This window comes from Manis pentadactyla, chromosome X (genome assembly GCF_030020395.1).
Source record: "Manis pentadactyla isolate mManPen7 chromosome X, mManPen7.hap1, whole genome shotgun sequence".
Classification (NCBI taxonomy): Eukaryota; Metazoa; Chordata; class Mammalia; order Pholidota; family Manidae; genus Manis; species Manis pentadactyla.
The window spans coordinates 3014152-3031943 of NC_080038.1; the positions used below are offsets into that span (position 1 = coordinate 3014152).

Sequence of the window (17792 nt, forward strand, 5' to 3'; positions counted from 1 at the left end):
CCCATGTTCACTATAGCATTACTCACAATAGCCAACCCAATGGTCCATCAACAAATGAATAGGATAGAGAATATGGAATATTATTCAGCCATGAAAAAGGAGAGGGACCTCTACCATTTGCAACAACATAGATGGACCCTGCAGGCATTATGCTAAATGAGATAAGTCAGACAGAGAAGGACAAATGCTATATGAACTTACAGGTGGAATCTAGTTATATAAAAAAAAATATGCCCAACTCATTGATAAAGAGATCACATACATGGTGGCCAGGGAGAGGGGATCGGAGAAAGGTGGTCAAGAGTACAAGCTTCCAGTTATAAGATAAATACGTTGGGATGCGATGTGATTGTGGGGACTATAATGAAGACTGTATGATGCAGAGGGCAGTTCTGCAAGAGTAAATCCAAAGAGTAGGAAGAGTAAAATCCTCAACACAGGGAGGATGTTTTCCCGTTTCTTTTTGTTGCATCTATACAAGATGACGGATATCCGTAAACCTACTGTGGTAATCCTGTCACCATGTATGCAAATCAAACCATCACGCTGTACACCTTAAACTTACACAGTCATGCATGTTGATGATTTCTCAATCAAACTGGGAAAAAGGTAAATGAAATAGGGCATACTTTTATTAGCATAAGGACAATGGCCAACCATTCATTCTATAGATTAGGTTGCTGTGCTTAATGGTCATCTTTCTAATTAGGATATACAGCATGGGCTTCAAACAAACTGACATCCTCGGGTGAAGGGTGAGCTGCTAGAGGGAGAAAACTGCAATTTTGTGTTGTGCATGTGTTTAATGTTGGAATAAAGGCTACCTTCCAGCCCTCTCTCTCTGTGCGTCTCCTCAGTACTGTGAGTCGGCGGGGTACCAGAAAATGGGGTCCCGTCAGCGGGGTGAGGTACCCACACACACGAGGACACGTGAGCGGCTTTCCACCTGGGGAGAACCCCGACTTCAGTCCTGCAGGCTTGCTCCCTAAGGAGTAGGTCACAGAGACTGGGTATTACAGAGAACACTCCCGCTTCTGCTAAAAATAACTGGAGTGCTACATTTTGCTGAATCTACAACCTACTTCCATACAGAATAAAAAAAAAACAGCAGTTCTTTCAACAAGAATTTGCATGAAAAGAAAAGGAAGTAGAGAGAGAGAGAGAGAAAAACCGAGAAGAAATTGAAAAGGAAATTCAGCTGCTGCGATGCCTGGACTTTGTGGAGTGAGTAACTATTAAAAAGTCGTTTTTGACTTTTATGGTTTTGGGCCATGTTGATATTGGGGAACTGTTGATAATCGGAGGTGTGGTAAAGATACAGTGGCTGTGTACAGAAATGGTTCTTCCATTTTAGAGCAATATGCTGAGGTAGCCTCAGATGAATTACGTGGTACCATGAGAAAAGCGTCAGGGGTGAGGTTAAATATGAAAGATTAGACTATACGCATTCATAACTGTGGAAGCTGGGCGAGGCTTACATGAGCTCCCTACTCCACTTTCTTTCTTTCTTTTCTTTTTTTGCATGTGATTGAAATTGTCAGTAGAAAAATATTCCATAAGACCTCAAGTACATACAAAAGCTCTTTTGCAAAAGATACCTAAAAAGCAGCATACAAAAATATACAAAACAAGTCATGTTCCTACAATAAAGAACGTGGAGGGATTCAAAAATAATAGGAACACAACTGTGTAGATACCCTAAATGTCCATAAATAAAGAATGATTACATCACACACTTCTGAAAGAATTGACTGTGAGAAATAATGCTTATGAAGATCTGTCATAATCCTAAAGTGGCTTTGCTATAATAATGTTGTGGGAAATGTTAAGTCCACAATGGCATAGCTATAGACATAAACATGCACATAAAGCAAGCTATGGATATAGATAGAAATACAGATATGGACATAATTCAGCTACAGACAGGAATGACATGATACAGGTAGAGTTATAGGTACGATACTGTTATGGCATAAAGAGTGATACAGTTATCAAAGTGATGGAGATGGAATATGCATGTAGATGGAATATGCATGTACAGGTAACTAGCATCTATATTTAAAATATTCAGAAAATTACACGTAGAAATTACATCAATTATTGAGTTTAACCACTGACTTACGGAATGAAGACTGATTTTTGTATATTTTTTCCAAACTCTTATATTTTCTATACTACCCCTCATTCATTCTGTGCAAGGAAAACATGGTCCTTTTTTTTTAAAGTTCCTTGAAGAGGCTTCAGTGTGCTTATATGACTTATTCATAAAATAAACCCAGTTACCAGAATTCAAAAACAAATGCTTCTTAAGATACACTTAAGGGAGGACCAGCTATGTGCATATTAAAATTTTATATCAAAATCCATGCTGTAATGTTAAGAGAATGAGATCACTTTTTAAACGATTGATCATTGTGAAAAGATGCACGCAGCCCCAACACATGGGCATCCAAAAAATTTGGCTTCCTCCAGGGGGAGTCTGTGGTCATTAACATGTTCCCTTGACTTTATACCTATTTATCAAAAAATACTAGGATGGGTTGTGGGGAGGAATGACACCCCTCACCACCACCACCCTCAAGCTCTGGTATGGGCATCTGGCTTTCTGCATGGGAAGGTTGCAAATTAGTGCATGAAGCACCATGAAGGACACTGTGACCTTGGCTGGTCCACTGAGGTCTCCTGCGGGAAGGTAGTATTTTTGGAAGCTGAGCACCCCTGAGCCGGCAGGGTGAGCAGAGCTGACTGAGCCAATCAAGACTCCTGAGTGTGACATGCAAGTCTCCCCTGCTGCCCCACCCCTTTCAAGCACAGTCCTCCTCCTAGGTCCAACCCTGGAAGGGACATTTCCTCAAGGGGCTCTTGGTGGTGGAGCCGACTCATTGACCAGCTATCCAAATACAAAGACCTTTGGGGGCCCAAACCATTGCAACAAAGTAACATAAGTAACACAGTCAGGGGATCATGCCGCTTTGGATTTGACTACAATGCAGCCCTGGAAGTATACACTATATATCCAGTGTCCATACAGATGCAAATGCCTGATGGACACGGGACACAGCTTCCTTACAGAGAAATTCTCAGTAACTAATGTCAATACTACTCCACCCAAGATGGTGACGGGGAGCTGAACTCTCCCTCCTCCCCATCTTGAGTGCAGTTAAAGTGACTTGCTTCCAAAGAACAGGTCATGGGAAGGTGAGGGGCCCTGTAACGTCACAGTGGAGAAACCTCGCAAAAAGAGCAGACAAATCAGCTCGGTGATCAAGGTCAACATGAGCGGGGAAGGTCATGCGGAGAGCATGTGCCCTCCATACTGACGATGGAAGGGCAACTTAGCTCAGGGTCTGCACGAATCTCAGTCTGAAACAGCAAACGCCAGTGGGGGGACGTCACTCATGATATCACAAAACTATGAAAGTCGTGAACAAGGTCGTGAAACTCACACAGAGTCTAAGAAAACATGACAGGTAAACGCAATGGGGGAAACCTAAGCATTCAGTAAACTCCGTTGAAATTCTCATCAGGTCTGGGGCTTAGTTAATAAGAAGGCACTGGTGCGGGTTTCTTAATTATGACAGGTGCCCCATGTTAATACACAATGGTAACTGTGTGGGGGGCAGGGAACAGGCGCTTTCTGTAGGGTCTTTACCATTGTCTTTCGTAAGTCTAGGACTATTTTAAATGAAAGTTTGTTTTTAAAAATAAGAACACCGATAAAACTGAGACAGGCAAAGATGAGATGTACTTGAACACTGTTTTAGACTTAAGGAGATCTGTGCTTCCTGTGCAATAGGTTTGGAGAGAGAGCAGAGCAGATGAGGCTCGGAGGAGCAGGAAAGAGAAGCTGTCTTCCATCCTGAGCTGCTCGGGGAGAGAGTCCCGGGGCCGCAGGACCAAGGCCAGCCGCCTGCTTGCTCGGCCACAGCGAGCTATCAACACTCTTTACACCAGCTGCCGGGCTAATTCCCTCTGGCGAGAGGCCACCAACTGGTAAGTTGACACAGAACCAGAGAAGTAGTTTCAACACCTGCAAAACCTAGAAACCTGGGTGGGTCAAAACGCCCCTGGGCTCAGAGCCACGCTCCAGGAATGCCTCAGAAAACCCTGTAGATGCTGTGCGGAGGTTTCTGTAAATCAAACAGCCTGTTTGGAGCAGGGGAACTAGAGTTTGAAGCTACCCGTAGCATTGCCTCCTCGCTCCCTTTCTGGTTTTCTCAGCCTTCAGCTGCGTTTCCAAGAGAGAAGAGGGAACACATTCTCTTGGAATGATTGAGCAGCACAATTGCAACAGTTGGGTTTTGCCAGTATAAATAATATATTGAATTTTCCACCGATTCTGTTGTGGTGTTACACGATGCAGAGTAATTATTGTCTTTTAAAAATCTTCAAGAAGGTGTTTCCCAAAAAAGAGTTCATTATTTGTATGTGTGGAAAAAATGTATGTGTATATTTCCTATATAACCACATACATATCATTTATCTAAATGATATAAACACATGCATCAATTTCATATATACTGATTTATATATTTCCAATATACTGATTTTAATATTTTATATTTCATTTACATATTCATATATAAAATATCAGTATATGTGCTGGTTCTCTCTATATATATTACATGTATATTGGTTTTATATACACATATATATACTATGTATATAAAATACCAGTACACATGTTGGTTATATATATATATATATATATATATATATATGTTGGTTTTACATATATATACTATATACATATAAAATATCAGTACATGTATTCATTGAACTAAACTTTTTTTTTTATTTGGATGTAACCAGATTAAATGCCATGATACATTTTATTGTGAAAGAAATGCACATGGGTCATTTATGCAATTTTGGTAACGCATAATAACTCATTCTTGTTATGCATCAAAGGGAGACATTCAATCCATATACTTACCCCATAAACTGGTGGGCATTTCTGTGATATTGTCAAGGCAGATGAAATCATCATAACACACCTTAGTACAAATTTTTAGCAAAGCAATGTGTGAACTATGATTTTATCTCCAGAATATGTTACTGTCGCATTTCTACTATGAACCTCAATTGTTGGAAGATTTTTGCTGAGATGATATTTTTCCCACATTCCCAATTATGACTATCTTCCATCTTTTCTTAAACAGTTTAATGGAACCATTTTTGCACTGTCCACAATTGCCCCACTGAGAGGTGGGTGCCTCTGGTTGCTTTCAGTGATGTTTGTTTTGTGTGGTGAGAAATTCTGATTTCTCCCGTTTTCTGCTTTACCACTTTTGTGTCCCTGCTTTATACAGTGACACCCCTTATCTCCACAGGGGGACATGTTCCAAGCCCCCCACAGTGGATGTCTGCAGCCACGGATAGCAGGGAACCCTACGTATACCATGTTCTCTCTGTTCTTTCACAACTATGAAAGTTTAATTTATAAATTAGGCAAACAGATGAACAACAATAACCAATAATAAATAGACACAAGATAGCGATACACTGCAAGCAAAGTTAGGTGACTGTGGTCTCTCTTTCTCAAAATACCTTTCTATGGGGCACTCACCCTTCCTCCTGGATGATGTGAGAAGATGAAATGCCTGCACGGGGGGCTGGTGTGAGGCGGGCACAGGGCGGATAGCAGGCTGCTCGTGACCTCTGAGCCTGTGGCAGGAGGGGCATCTGCCTCCAGGAAGCAGGTCCCCTTGTGCTGGGGACCCGGCTCACTGAAACCATGGGAAGCCAAACTGGGTGGAAAGGGGCCGACCGCCCCTCCTTCCTCTGCACATTTAACTGCTCTTCATCCACGTGGACCTGGTGCATGTTCTCCCTGCATCTGCTTTACTGGTTTAGGCCACTTTATGGCAAAGGTGCAGGTGCGTCCCTCCCGCCTCTCCAGCTGGGCTTGCGTGTCAGCTGCTCGCCCTGACCCTCAGGGCAGGTGAGGGAGGAAGATCAGCCCCAAAGCAAGGTTTTTACCTTGTGGGAGTTTTTCTGTATTTGTCTTCCACTTTCAAAATATCTACTTTTCGATGATCTGGTTCTATAAAATTAATTCCAAGGAGTTTCCTTTGCCCTGATGTAAACTCACCCAGTTATGCACAGTGAGTAACCTGGCATGTGAGTTGAGTCACAAACGTGTACCCACATTGCCGCCGTTTCTGCCGCAGACACACCTGGCCTGCTGGCCTGAGGCTGGGCCACAGGTGCCGACTCGGGCATCTCCTAGGACAGGTAACCCCATTTCCCCACGGTCCTGCTGATCTCCCCGGCCTCACCCAACAGCTGCGTCTCTGTTCTACTAACTAACTAGTCCTGCTAAGGAGGCTAAAACTGAATATGGTATCAGGTCCATCTGAAAATGATCAAGTGAACTAACTAATTGAGCTAAATGGAGCTGATGATTTTTCCCCTTAGCTGTTTAAAGAAGATTCATGAATGTTGAGTTAAGCTGTCCTTTTCCTTAACATTGGACATTGGACACATACACACATACCAGAAGGGAGATTCTGATATAAAACTTCTTTTTCTGATTTATAAGAGTTTGGTTCATGTTTTATTGTGCCTACCTCTTGACAAGCACATATTTTTTTACTTCTACAAAAAAATTATCCATTTTTTTATTATCTACTGTCCTATGGATAATATAGGACAGACAACGCAGTCCTCATATGCCTGTTTCTTAGCCCTTGACAAATGTTGAATAAATAAAGGAAAAATAAGTAGCAATAAATTTGTTACTCCAGATTAGCATGGCAATTTAGACACATTCAAGTAACCTTAAACTCTGTTCCCTCTCTGCCCTGTGCCAATAAAATATAATGCACGAATCCTGCATGTAATCATGGTAACATATAATGCACATGTTCTGCATGTAAAGATAATAAAATAGTGTTTGTATTCTCAGCTGGTTCTGTGACTATAGTTATGTAAATGGAGTAATATTACAAAGAATCCATGAGTGTGGGGTTTCTCAAGTTCTTCATGTGTCCATTTTCAGTGTAAAATTCAAGAGGGGGTGTGTGCTGCGTGGCAGTCTCTGAAAGGACCTGGTCTGGAGCCCCTCCCATCAGTGGCTATCTTATTTTCATATTTGTTTAACACATCACCATGAAGAATTTTCCTCAGAGACAATGCCAACTATACTCCATATTTAAGCAATCCCAGCTTACCAGCATGAGAAACCTTATCTATTTTCAAGGTTTTTCATGAATCTAACATATCCTAAATGGTTGAAAAACAGATTACCCGAGGGGGGTGGTGTTTGAGACAATTCTCTGCGATTTTACCATCTTTGAGACTCAGATACACTAGAATTCAAGGTATGGCTCATGCCTTCCAAATACTGAAATATATGCTGCCCATTGATTTTTAGAAAGACCATGGGGAATGGTCACTCCTGAATGAGGCTAGTTCGAGTAGAATGTTTTTAATAAAAAAAAAAGACCTATGTCATGAGCACTTAATTCCTTGTTGAGTCAAACTAACCTTTTTTTAGTTATCTGTCTTATCTATGTATTTACTCATATGATTAACTAAAAAGGAAAATGAATGTTTTACAAATACAGGGTTTGACAACTTCTTAAAATATAAGCCGTTATGCACATATGGTATGTGAAGAATTCTACTACAGTGTCATGGAAATTCTTCTTTGCCTTTTTTTTCACTGCTCTTCCCTACCTCATTCATTCCTCTACCTAGTGAGATTTTTGCTTTGCTCTTTTAGGGTCAAGTCAGATCGAAAGGAGGGGAGAAGGCAAAGAAGGAAGGAATCCTTAATACAAACCCCCCCAAAAGAGAAGGAGTGATACACACATGAACTAAGCACCTTAACAACTTTCTAATCAACATTCACACATAAGGGGTTTTGGAGAGAAGGTACAAGCCTAGTTCATGTCCATGTATCGGCATTAAAGACATATTCGAGGCTGTGAGTGGCATATAGCAGATTCTCAATAAAAGCGATGGATAAAGAAGGGACGCAAATAGCAAATTCCTGCTGGAGAGAGAAACTGCTTTCCAGAAAGGAAAACAATACCCTTAGCCACCAAATTTCTTTCTGGCCAATGCTAAGAAGCTCTCTGTTCCTGAGCCTATCGTGTTGGTTTTCTGCATTTTGAGGAAGGCAACCCAAGAGACCTAGCCAACAGAATCTACCCCCACTGGGCACATGACGCGTAGACCTGAGTGCCATCATTACACCTCCCCCCCATCCAGGGATGTCACTGATGCCCTGGGCTGTCCTTCCCCAGAGCTCCACACCACCTCCTATAGGCACGGGGTTTTGTGTTCTAGCAGAGGAGTTGCCTACCCATCCAGGCAGGAAAGACGTGACTTGACACACATTCCCACCTGACATGACATTTCCCGACTGGTTCCCAAAGCACACTCAGCATCGGTGGGGTGTCCGTGAGTACCACAGTCTGCCTGTCGCCACAGTAACAGGGACAGCTCGCCAACTAAACTGGAGTGTGACGCTGTCGTTTCTGAGGACAATGAAATGCAGATACTGTGGACCAGCCTGGAAATCTACTTACCACACTGAACAGTTTCTTAGAGAAAATGTACAGGTGTCTATGTACTATCTATCTGTATATTTGTCTATGTCTCAACCATCTGTTATCTATGCAGAATTCAGCTTAAATTAAATTATGTCCTTCTAGTACCTCATTATGTTATATATTTATATAAGATTATATATAATTATATATGCATAACTCATTATACCTATCTGTATATCATCCATCAATTGTCTATATATAACATAGGTTTAAATTAACTTACCTATTTCTAATAGCTTATTTATTATGTTATAAATTTATGTAAGAATATATAATACATAATTATATATACATAACACATTATATCTGTATATCATTCATCTATTATCTATATATAATGTAGGTCTAAATTAACTTACTTATTTCTATTAGCTTATTATAAAGGTTATATATTTACATACGATTATATACTACATATATACCTACATAACACATTATATATCTAAATGAATTTTACTACATATATAACAGCTTTCCAATGGATTTTAAAATACAGCAAGTTTAGATAATGAAGGCTTTCTTCATCAATTACATAAATTATACATTAACTACAACTGTATAAATGTACATACATACAATATAGTAGTCATCATATAGACACACATATACATTTGAATGAGATGTAGCTATTTTAGATAACATAGGCTTTCTAGGCATAATTAGCTGATAAAACTACTTTATGCAAGAAACATCTCTGCTGTGGCTGTGCCCAGCCTGAGACCACACGTGTGCACACGCCAGCACACTGACGCGTCAGGGACCTCTGCTCATTAGTCTGCAACGTGTGATCGTATTTCCAGAGTCTGACCCGGCTGCAAACAGGAGACCCTGTTGCACGGGTTCACGTCTGCTGTGGCCCCCGGCTGGGGTCTCTCGGTGATTCCCGTAGGGACAATACCAGCGAGTCGCCCACGCTGAATATAAATACAAAGGAGCTCGGTAGGAAGGAAGGTCCACCACCATAAAGAGCCTATTCTGAGTATTTCCACTTTTGTGACTTTCTAGCGTCTGGGTGTTTACTGGAAGTGAACACTGCAGCTCACTCCTGCGGGGAAGCAATGCTCCTTCGACCGTGCAGAAGGCTTCAATGGCCGGTATCTCAGCGGACTTCGCGCGGCAGGGAGACAAGTAAAGGCCTGCGGATCCCACAAGGCTGATAGAAGTGTCTGAGTTTGCCCTTTAAAGAAAATGCCCCGTGTAGTCTTTGTATCAATTGTGCATTTCTCCACTGCAGTATGCACTATGGGACATCCCTGATGCACACGGAAGGGGAGGATTTTGCACACCTGTCAGATGGATGCTTCACCGTTATTAACACGGGTGTCAATAGTTTGTTAGAAAATATTACTCAAAGCAGAACAGAAAGCCTCAAGGACACTTAGAGAAAATGGACGCTTACCCCCAAACATCTATCTCTGCTTGTTTAGATCTCGTTATCAATGACCATCTTCACCCTCAAATGCAGGGTGGCCACAGGCTCACCACAGGTTAACTGATATCATGAATTTTTTAACATCACTCACAGCTGGTGAATGGGGAGAGAAGAAAAGGAAAATGATTAAGGCCAAAAAATCATGTTTTTCCTGGAACGTTGTTTTTTGCTTTGATTGAATGTGTTGCAATGGCTGAGGAAAACATTGCATGCAAGTAATAGCTCTTGGTGTTATTTGCACCTAGGAGCATATGTCTGCGTGTAAACATGCACAGACACAATTCAGTTGTTACCGCGTCTTCAGGCCATGAGGGTGTATCTGACATAGAAAAGTAGTTAACAATGATCTATTTTATCTGTTTTTTCTCAAAAAGTACTGCTTTTTATGTTTTCCCATGTAGAAAACATAGAGTTATACTGCTATTAAGTGGGAAAAATTTAGATGCAATAAGGACAGTCGATCTCCACGGGTCATGGTCTCTGCTCCATGTCCCCATTGTTCTGGGACCACAGATCCTTGCTAAGGGAACACCCATGCTTCCCACCACCCTGAACCAAACATCGGTGATACTGAAATAGGAAACATGGAAAATGACACTGTGTGCAAACCGCATCCTTTCTTTAAAGCATCTGAAACTTTATCAAGTAACTCAACTTTAACCCAGTCTCCTCTTTGTGTAGGAAAATAGCAGATGGAGGTCCACACTTGAAGGAAGTGCACTTTATAAAGTATGTGCCTGCCTGCCATCACCCCAGACACCCCCCCCCCACAAAAAAATGCACAAGGAACCATCCAAAAACAGAAACAGAAAAATGAGCTTGAAAAACAGAAAAGCAGAAGAGGAGTTGATGTATGTGGGAATCTAAAATAGTGAAATTCAATGAATCAAAGAGCAGAATGGCGGTTGACAGGGTGGAGGAGGGGAAATGGGGAGTTACCAATCAGTGGGCCGGACTTGCATAATGCAGATAAGCAAGACAAATAGATTCCAGAGATGTGCAGGGCCCCATCCTACCGTCAACAATCCTTACTATACACTCAAAATTCACTGAGAGTAGATCTCACATTCCATGTTCCTACCACAATAAAATAAACACATACAGCAGGGAAAGTAACATCACCATCCACCATCCAATCAGGAATGGGCCTCTTGAAAGCAAATTCATCTCCCATATTCATGCACAGACCAAGAAGATCCTATTGTGAACCAAATCTAGCACTTGGTTACCATGACAGATCACTATTGACATAACATACCTTTCAATGAAAGCACACACCCGTTTCACTAACACTCTTTTGAAATACAGATTTTGTGTCCTTGAGACATGTTCCAATGAGTCTTTAGGGCTCATTCTTCCCAGTCCTTCCTAAATTGCACCCCAATTACTCGTTTCCCTTCTGGAATCAGGTCCATGAAACCTCATCCAATTATATATTTTATGTTTGTTGTGTTCTGGTTTGTTTTCTCTTACTGGGAATGAGTGGAGGGTGAGGGGTGGGTTTGGCGCAGATGAGAGGTTCGTTCTGGGGCCTGATGGGCCAGTTTCCACAGGCAAGTGGAGCTCGGGGTGCCACACAAGCTGGGACAGGTGGACATCACACTGCATGTTTGAGGTCACAGCCCTAAAGAGACTGGCTCTTTTCTTTTCTAATACCAACCTTCCATTCATGTGCTGACTTTATGAGCCTTTGATTCGTGTTTTGTTTAAGAAAACCACTGCAGAGAGAAACCCTTTTCGTATGTATTTGTTCAAAGCCAATGGGTTGCCAAATGGGAAACTTCTAGACAGTACCACTTTTTTTTTTCCCCTGTTCATTTGTGCCACTCTGCCCCTCCCCAAGGAAAATGAGAGAGGATTTCTCACCCTGCCTTTCACTAAGCAGAGAACAGTGCAGGCTTTGAAGAGGCCAAATGTAGGTTGTTTAGAGAAAAATGACAAAACTGGAAAATATTCATTGAGTGAATGGTCTATGAATGGTTTCTGTGCACAACAGATGACTTAATTGCCTAGAACCACGTGGGATTCACTTTCAAGATTTCCACTTCCTCTCCTGGACTGGGTAAATGTATGTATTTGATTTGAAATTGTAGCTGACGCATTTAAGAAATCAGTGGTTATCACTACGTAGAAGGCATAGATTGTCTTAGCATTCTTTGACGTAATTATGTCAAACAGGAAGTCTCTCTTCTAAAAAGATACTGTATCCAGAGGGGGGAAAAAAGGAGCAAGTGACATTTAAACTAAAGTCCAAACATATTTTTTTTTCTCATTTGGGAATAAAATGTGTATTGATGAGGGTGGAAAGCATTATAGAAAACAATACGATCTGGCTGATGGACCAAAAACATCTGTTCCTTGAACTTGATTTTCAGATACTAAAATCGGTTTTCACCATGTTTGGAATTGAAGTTTCTTTGAGGCAGAAAAGCCTATCTTTCTTTGAGGCAAAAGGGGGCTGCAAATACTTTGATAGGACGGACCACTTCATGTGGATAAAATAAATTCTGTCAACAAGTTGCTTTATTGACAACCCTCACCCACGTAATGAAGACTTAAAATAACGGCGTGCTGATTGAAAAGGAAGAAGGTTACACTGAGGTTGGACCCATCCACTTGAGCATTTACTTGCATGAGAACCATCCCAGGTTTGGTGTGGTGGCCCAGATTCCATCAGAGCCCTGTTCTGAGCACTGTGTTCTGAAGGAGACCCCTCCTTATCAGTGCACCCATATTGGTGTAGAGACCAGGAGCTTTTGACAAATTGCCACAAAGAAAAAGCAATGAAAAGGCAAAGTTCAGAAATTAAGAAAAACATCAATATGCTTATCCTTAGTGTACAGTCCAGGACCAAAAAAAAAAAGAAGAATTTTCCATAACCCTCCAATCTACACCCTTGCAATCTATACTTGCATCCATATTCGTGCATTATCCACCCTACAGAGCAATCAGTCACCTGTCCAACATCATTTTAGTTCTGAGTTTTGAGTAAAAATCAGCTGCAGTGCTGGTTTTAAGGCCAGATGTACATTCAGCATTGTTCAGAAAAAAAAGATAAGGAACGATTTCTTCACCCAAGAAATATATGTCAAAACACCTTAAATATGACATTGAAGCACAGCCATCGTTATGAAAACACAATTATCAAGAAATCCCTGCTGGAAATGGGTCTCATTTTCCAAAAACAAACAAAAAAGCAATCGTCTCATTTGAAGTCAATGATTTAAAGCTGAAGTCATTTTTGACTTGCTATGCAACTGGCCCTGATGGTAGTCTTACATGTGAAGTAAGATACTCCTTAAAATTGCTATATATGTATGGTAAATATCTATATATCTGTGTCTGTATCCCCTGCCCTTGGGTAATAGAATACTATACTTCTAGTCTGAAAAAATATATGCGTTTGCAGAAGGTTCTGTTAAATTCTTAAGCTCCTAATAAACAGGGGGCAAATTTAAAAATCCACGTTTGGTTTCTGCAAATAAGGGATGGATGCAACCATGTGCCACTCTTCCCACTGAGCTGCATCTATACACACAGGGAAATATTCTGAGGATTTTTTTAGGATTCCCATGAACCTCTTTCCCACAGCCAACTAAAGGCGTGCCCTAATCTTCCACTTCCTCAATGCGCCCCCACAAAAGTGCATATTCCTGGGCGATCTCATCATTTCTGCGCCCTGCCGTCCTCGACAAGACGGCTAAGCATCTCCTTGGCACCGTGCGGCTCTTAGCGGAGGGTGCTTTGTTCTCTGACGGGAGTCCCATCTTTCCACCCGGGTCAGCTGATTTCTGGCTGAAGGGGGCCCCCACCCACAGAGCCCCCGGCAGGCGCCACGACGCTGCCTGCAGAGCGCCCACGCACCCTGGAAATTCTGCATCATCCGGATAACTAGGTCTCCCTAAACTTTTGCTTCTCTCTTCCCCCCTTTACCTTTTTCTCTGCGCCCCTCAAATCATGGCAAGGCGGCTCCGAGAGGGGCCTGAGCCCCCAGCTCCCCCCTAGAAAGCATCTCCCTGCCACGGGCCGGCTGTGGCAGCCCCGGCAGAGGCGCATCCCTTCAACAGCAGCTCAGGACAGGAGCTCGGAGAGCCGCGTCCCCCCCGCGGACCCACCAGAACGACCCCACCAAGAGGAGAAGCCACACCACCACCTTGTGGACTCTGCTCGCAAGCACAGCCCCTGCTGGGCTCGCTGTCCCCCCCCCCCCCCGCCCTCACCCCCAATTTCCCAAGTTGACTGCAAATGGCAGGACGAGGTCGGCGGGCCCCGCGCTCCGCCCTGCGCCCCCGCAGGGTGCCGACCTCCGGGGGCGCCCTGCGCGCCCCCCTCCCACCCTGCCCAGCAGCTTCGTGGCCCCCCAAATACGTGAGAAGACGCCCACACCTGCCCACCTTGCAGAGAAAGGAGGCAGAGGGCAGGACACCCGCAGCTAAAAAGCAAACCCCAAAACCAGCCGCTGGTAAAGGGCGGGAGGGAGGCGCGGACGTCCGGGGCGCCCCTCGCCCCCCACAAGCGGACGTCAGTTCCCGGGGTGACCCCGGCGCCCGCGTCCCGGGAAGGAAGGGCGCCGCGTCGGGGGCTGCGCGGGGTCGGGGTGCTGGGGGGCAGGGGCGCAGGTGTGGCCTCCCCGCCGCCACCCCCGACCCGCAGGCCGCAGCCCCGCTCTGCCCAGCGCGTCCGCTGGGCTCCCCGCCTCACGGCCCCCCGCCCGGCCTCCCCAGCCCGGGGCTGCTCGCTCGGCCGGGTGCCCGCAGGGGGAGGGAGAGGGTCCTGGAAGCGCGGGACCGTGAGGCCGGGGGGTGCTGGGGTGTCGGCCCCGGGTGCCCCCCCATCTGTGCGGTGCTCCGAACGTGCAACAACCTACAGTCCCCGGCCCCCGCCCCACCTGGACCAAGGCACCGGCCCTCCGTGCGCGCTGATCCCGGGAGCGGGGGCTTCTCTGTGCGCAGCGCTGGCGTCTGCATCCCCCTGAGACCCTGTGGGGCGCCCGGAGCCTGTCCCCGCAGCTACCAACTTTTGCGGTTCCCCCGCAAAGCGGGCGGCTTGGGGACGGGGCTCGGGCGCAGCTGCGTGCCCCTCGGAGGCGTCCAGGCCAGACCCCAAGGCTCCCGGAGGGGCGAGAGCACCGGACGCCCCCGGCCCGCCCCCCTCCCGCCCCGCACGCACGGAGCCCGGGGCCTGCAGCCCGCTCCCCAGCTTTGCAGGAAAAGCGCTCAACTACCGTCCTGCGGCCTCCGCCCGGGGTCTCCGGCGCGCCCGGGGTCGCTCCCCCGCGCTCCCCAGCCAGGTCCTAATCAATCACGTGCGTTTTTTCGTGCATCACAGAAGCCGTCATCTTACCCAAGGCCAGCAAAGGAAGGAGGCAAAAGAAAAACCGCTTAATGCAACCCATGCAACCCCAGCCAGGCTTGTTTTCCTTTTTTTCCTCTCTGGTTAACCCCCCAAAAAAGCACCCCAGGAGGTGGGAGCTGCCAGATCCCTTAAAGAAGAAGGAAGGAAAAATAGCCCCTGGCTGCTCACACTTTCCAGAAGTCCCCCAGCCTTCTGCACCTCCCGCCCGGGTGTGCAGACAGCTGGCGCTCTGCTCTCCCTCTACTGCAGATTTTTTTTTTTTTTTTTTTACCTCCTTTCCCCTCCACACGCTTCTGTTTATTTGTATGTAAGACAGCGCTACTTTGTAAACACATCACACCCGGCCCCGGAGCCTTTCAAAGAGCTGATTGCAGCAAAACGCTACCAAGCCACAGTGGTCTTTCTCTCTCTCTCTTTTTTTTTTTAAGCAAAGGGTAAAAAAAAAAAAAATCCAGTTTCTGTCGAGACGCGCATGAAGCTTTGCACAGGACACGCCGCACACATATGTCCACATGCCCACCCACACCTAAGAAATGGGGCGACAGATGGCACGAAGCGTTGTCCAAATTTTCAAATAAAAGGGGGAAAAAATGGGAGATGGGCCGGGGGGGGGGTGCACTGGTTCGCGGTCAGGCTGGTCCACCCTTTTGCTGGGATGCACCTCCAACTCAACCCGTTTGCAAAGGCTTAGGAAATAAAGCACCCGGAGACCCGTCTGAAAAGGGCACCTACCTTTAGTCGTGGAAATGCTTCCTCGGCCGGAAATGTGCTCTTTTTGCACACGCAGATTTGTCTGGGGAGCCCTGCGGGCGAGTCTGTGTGACTCCGGGGGATGTATTTTTTCGCCCAGGCTCCTCGGCTCTCTGGAATCCCAGCTCGATTTGCTCTTGCGAAGGAATGCGAGGACCACCGCCGTTTGGAAGAAAGTCGTTGTTTCTGGCGTAAATCGCCTTTCTGGTCGGGAAGAAAAAAAAAAAGCACGGGCGGCCGGGGCAGGAAGGGCGCAGCGAGGGCTGAATAAGAGCTCTGTGCTGAGACACAGGGACGGGTCTGCAAGAAAAGGAGAGATTGAAGAGCGAGCTCCCGACGGCTCCCCGATCCCTCGCTGCTATTGGACCAAACTGAATGAAATTTGCAAAGCCACCAGCCAATGGATCTCCGCAGTCGGCCCCATCACTACAGAAACCACGTCCACAGCTACAAGCGAACGCCGAGGAGCAGCTAATTCCAGCGCAAACCAGCTGGAAACAGGGAGATTCCGAGGCCAGGGATGGTGGAACAGGTGAGCCGGGCTCTCGGAGCCACCAGACCACCAGCGTCCCGAGGACCTGCCTCCCCCGCAGACGCAGCGACAGTATTTGCAAGCATCTTTAACCCTTTGACGTCCTACTCTCTCCAAGAGCGCCAGCAGGGTGGAGATGTGCCTGGTGGTCAGGATCATGAATGGGTCCCTGATCTGGGTGGGACTGTGACTATCTTGGGGGACGCAATCTTATTTTTTGGTGGGGGAGGCAGCAAGATTGGAATGAAGGTCTGTAATGCGCAGAACCTCTTTGATGGCCAGGGGATGGGCTGATGCCTTTATTTGTTTATTATCTTATACGGTAACGGTTTTGATGAATAAAATATTGGACATGTTGCCAGGATGGGCCCGTGATTTTGAAACACCTTTTTCTTTTTCGAGGTCCAGGAGTTTAATTTCTCCAGCCAACTGCAAGTGGGGTGATATGACCCCCATCACAGGATGCATGATGTACTCAATTTATCACAAAATATTTAGGTCATAGTCTACCTAAATCAGATTTAAAGACTAGATTATAATGAACCACATAGTCTGAATAAGAGGACCCTGATGGAAATCTTAAAAAATATTTGCTCTTCTGTAAATTCCAAACTGTCTCATTTCATACTGCAAAACTGCTGCATAAACCTTGTCCTTTCCATAATACCAGGAAACTTTAGATGGGTTGACACTGAATTAGCATGAACTTCAAATTAATGTCAGTCACTTCAAAGTACCTTTTCTTATATGATAATATGCTTATGGAATTTTAGCTGGAAGAGACACAGAGATGGTCTTATCTATCTCCATCAATTTTGTCCATAAAGAATTTTATAAGATTAATAAAGCTGTAAGGAATATATTACAGTCTATGTGTTCCAAGAAGAAGACTTAAATTCCCCCTAAGGCAATTGTGGCATCTCAGCAACGGGGCTCATGAAATCCTGGTGAGCAAGGGTCTGCTCTGGGTCCCCCAGAACCCTTTATCCCTCTGAGTGTTATTTTAAACCTATTAAAACCATTAATTATGCAACATGCCCATACTGGACAGAGATACACTCTGTGCTGACTTTCCATCTGATCATTTTAAATTCATTCTCTGGTTATTATTTCATCACTGGGCATGATTAGCCTAAATGACTTTTAAATGGCCCTGATT

General features: G+C 44.9%; 1 protein-coding gene across 7 annotated transcripts in view; it reads right to left on the bottom strand.

The window, feature by feature from the left end:
- The window catches only part of LOC130678808 (neuroligin-4, X-linked), a 236620-nt gene extending 220025 nt beyond the window's left edge, over positions 1 to 16595 (bottom strand). For 3 of the 7 annotated variants that reach the window (XM_057495205.1, XM_057495204.1, XM_057495202.1), the window contains exon 1: positions 16084 to 16595. The gene's annotated coding sequence lies outside the window, so the exon portion shown is untranslated. Of the gene's footprint in view, positions 1 to 15339; positions 15443 to 15519; positions 15993 to 16083 lie in introns of those variants that run through there. The other 4 variants (XM_057495208.1, XM_057495206.1, XM_057495203.1 and 1 more) reach the window with 4 other exon arrangements.
- Between the last annotated feature and the right edge of the window lie 1197 nt (positions 16596 to 17792).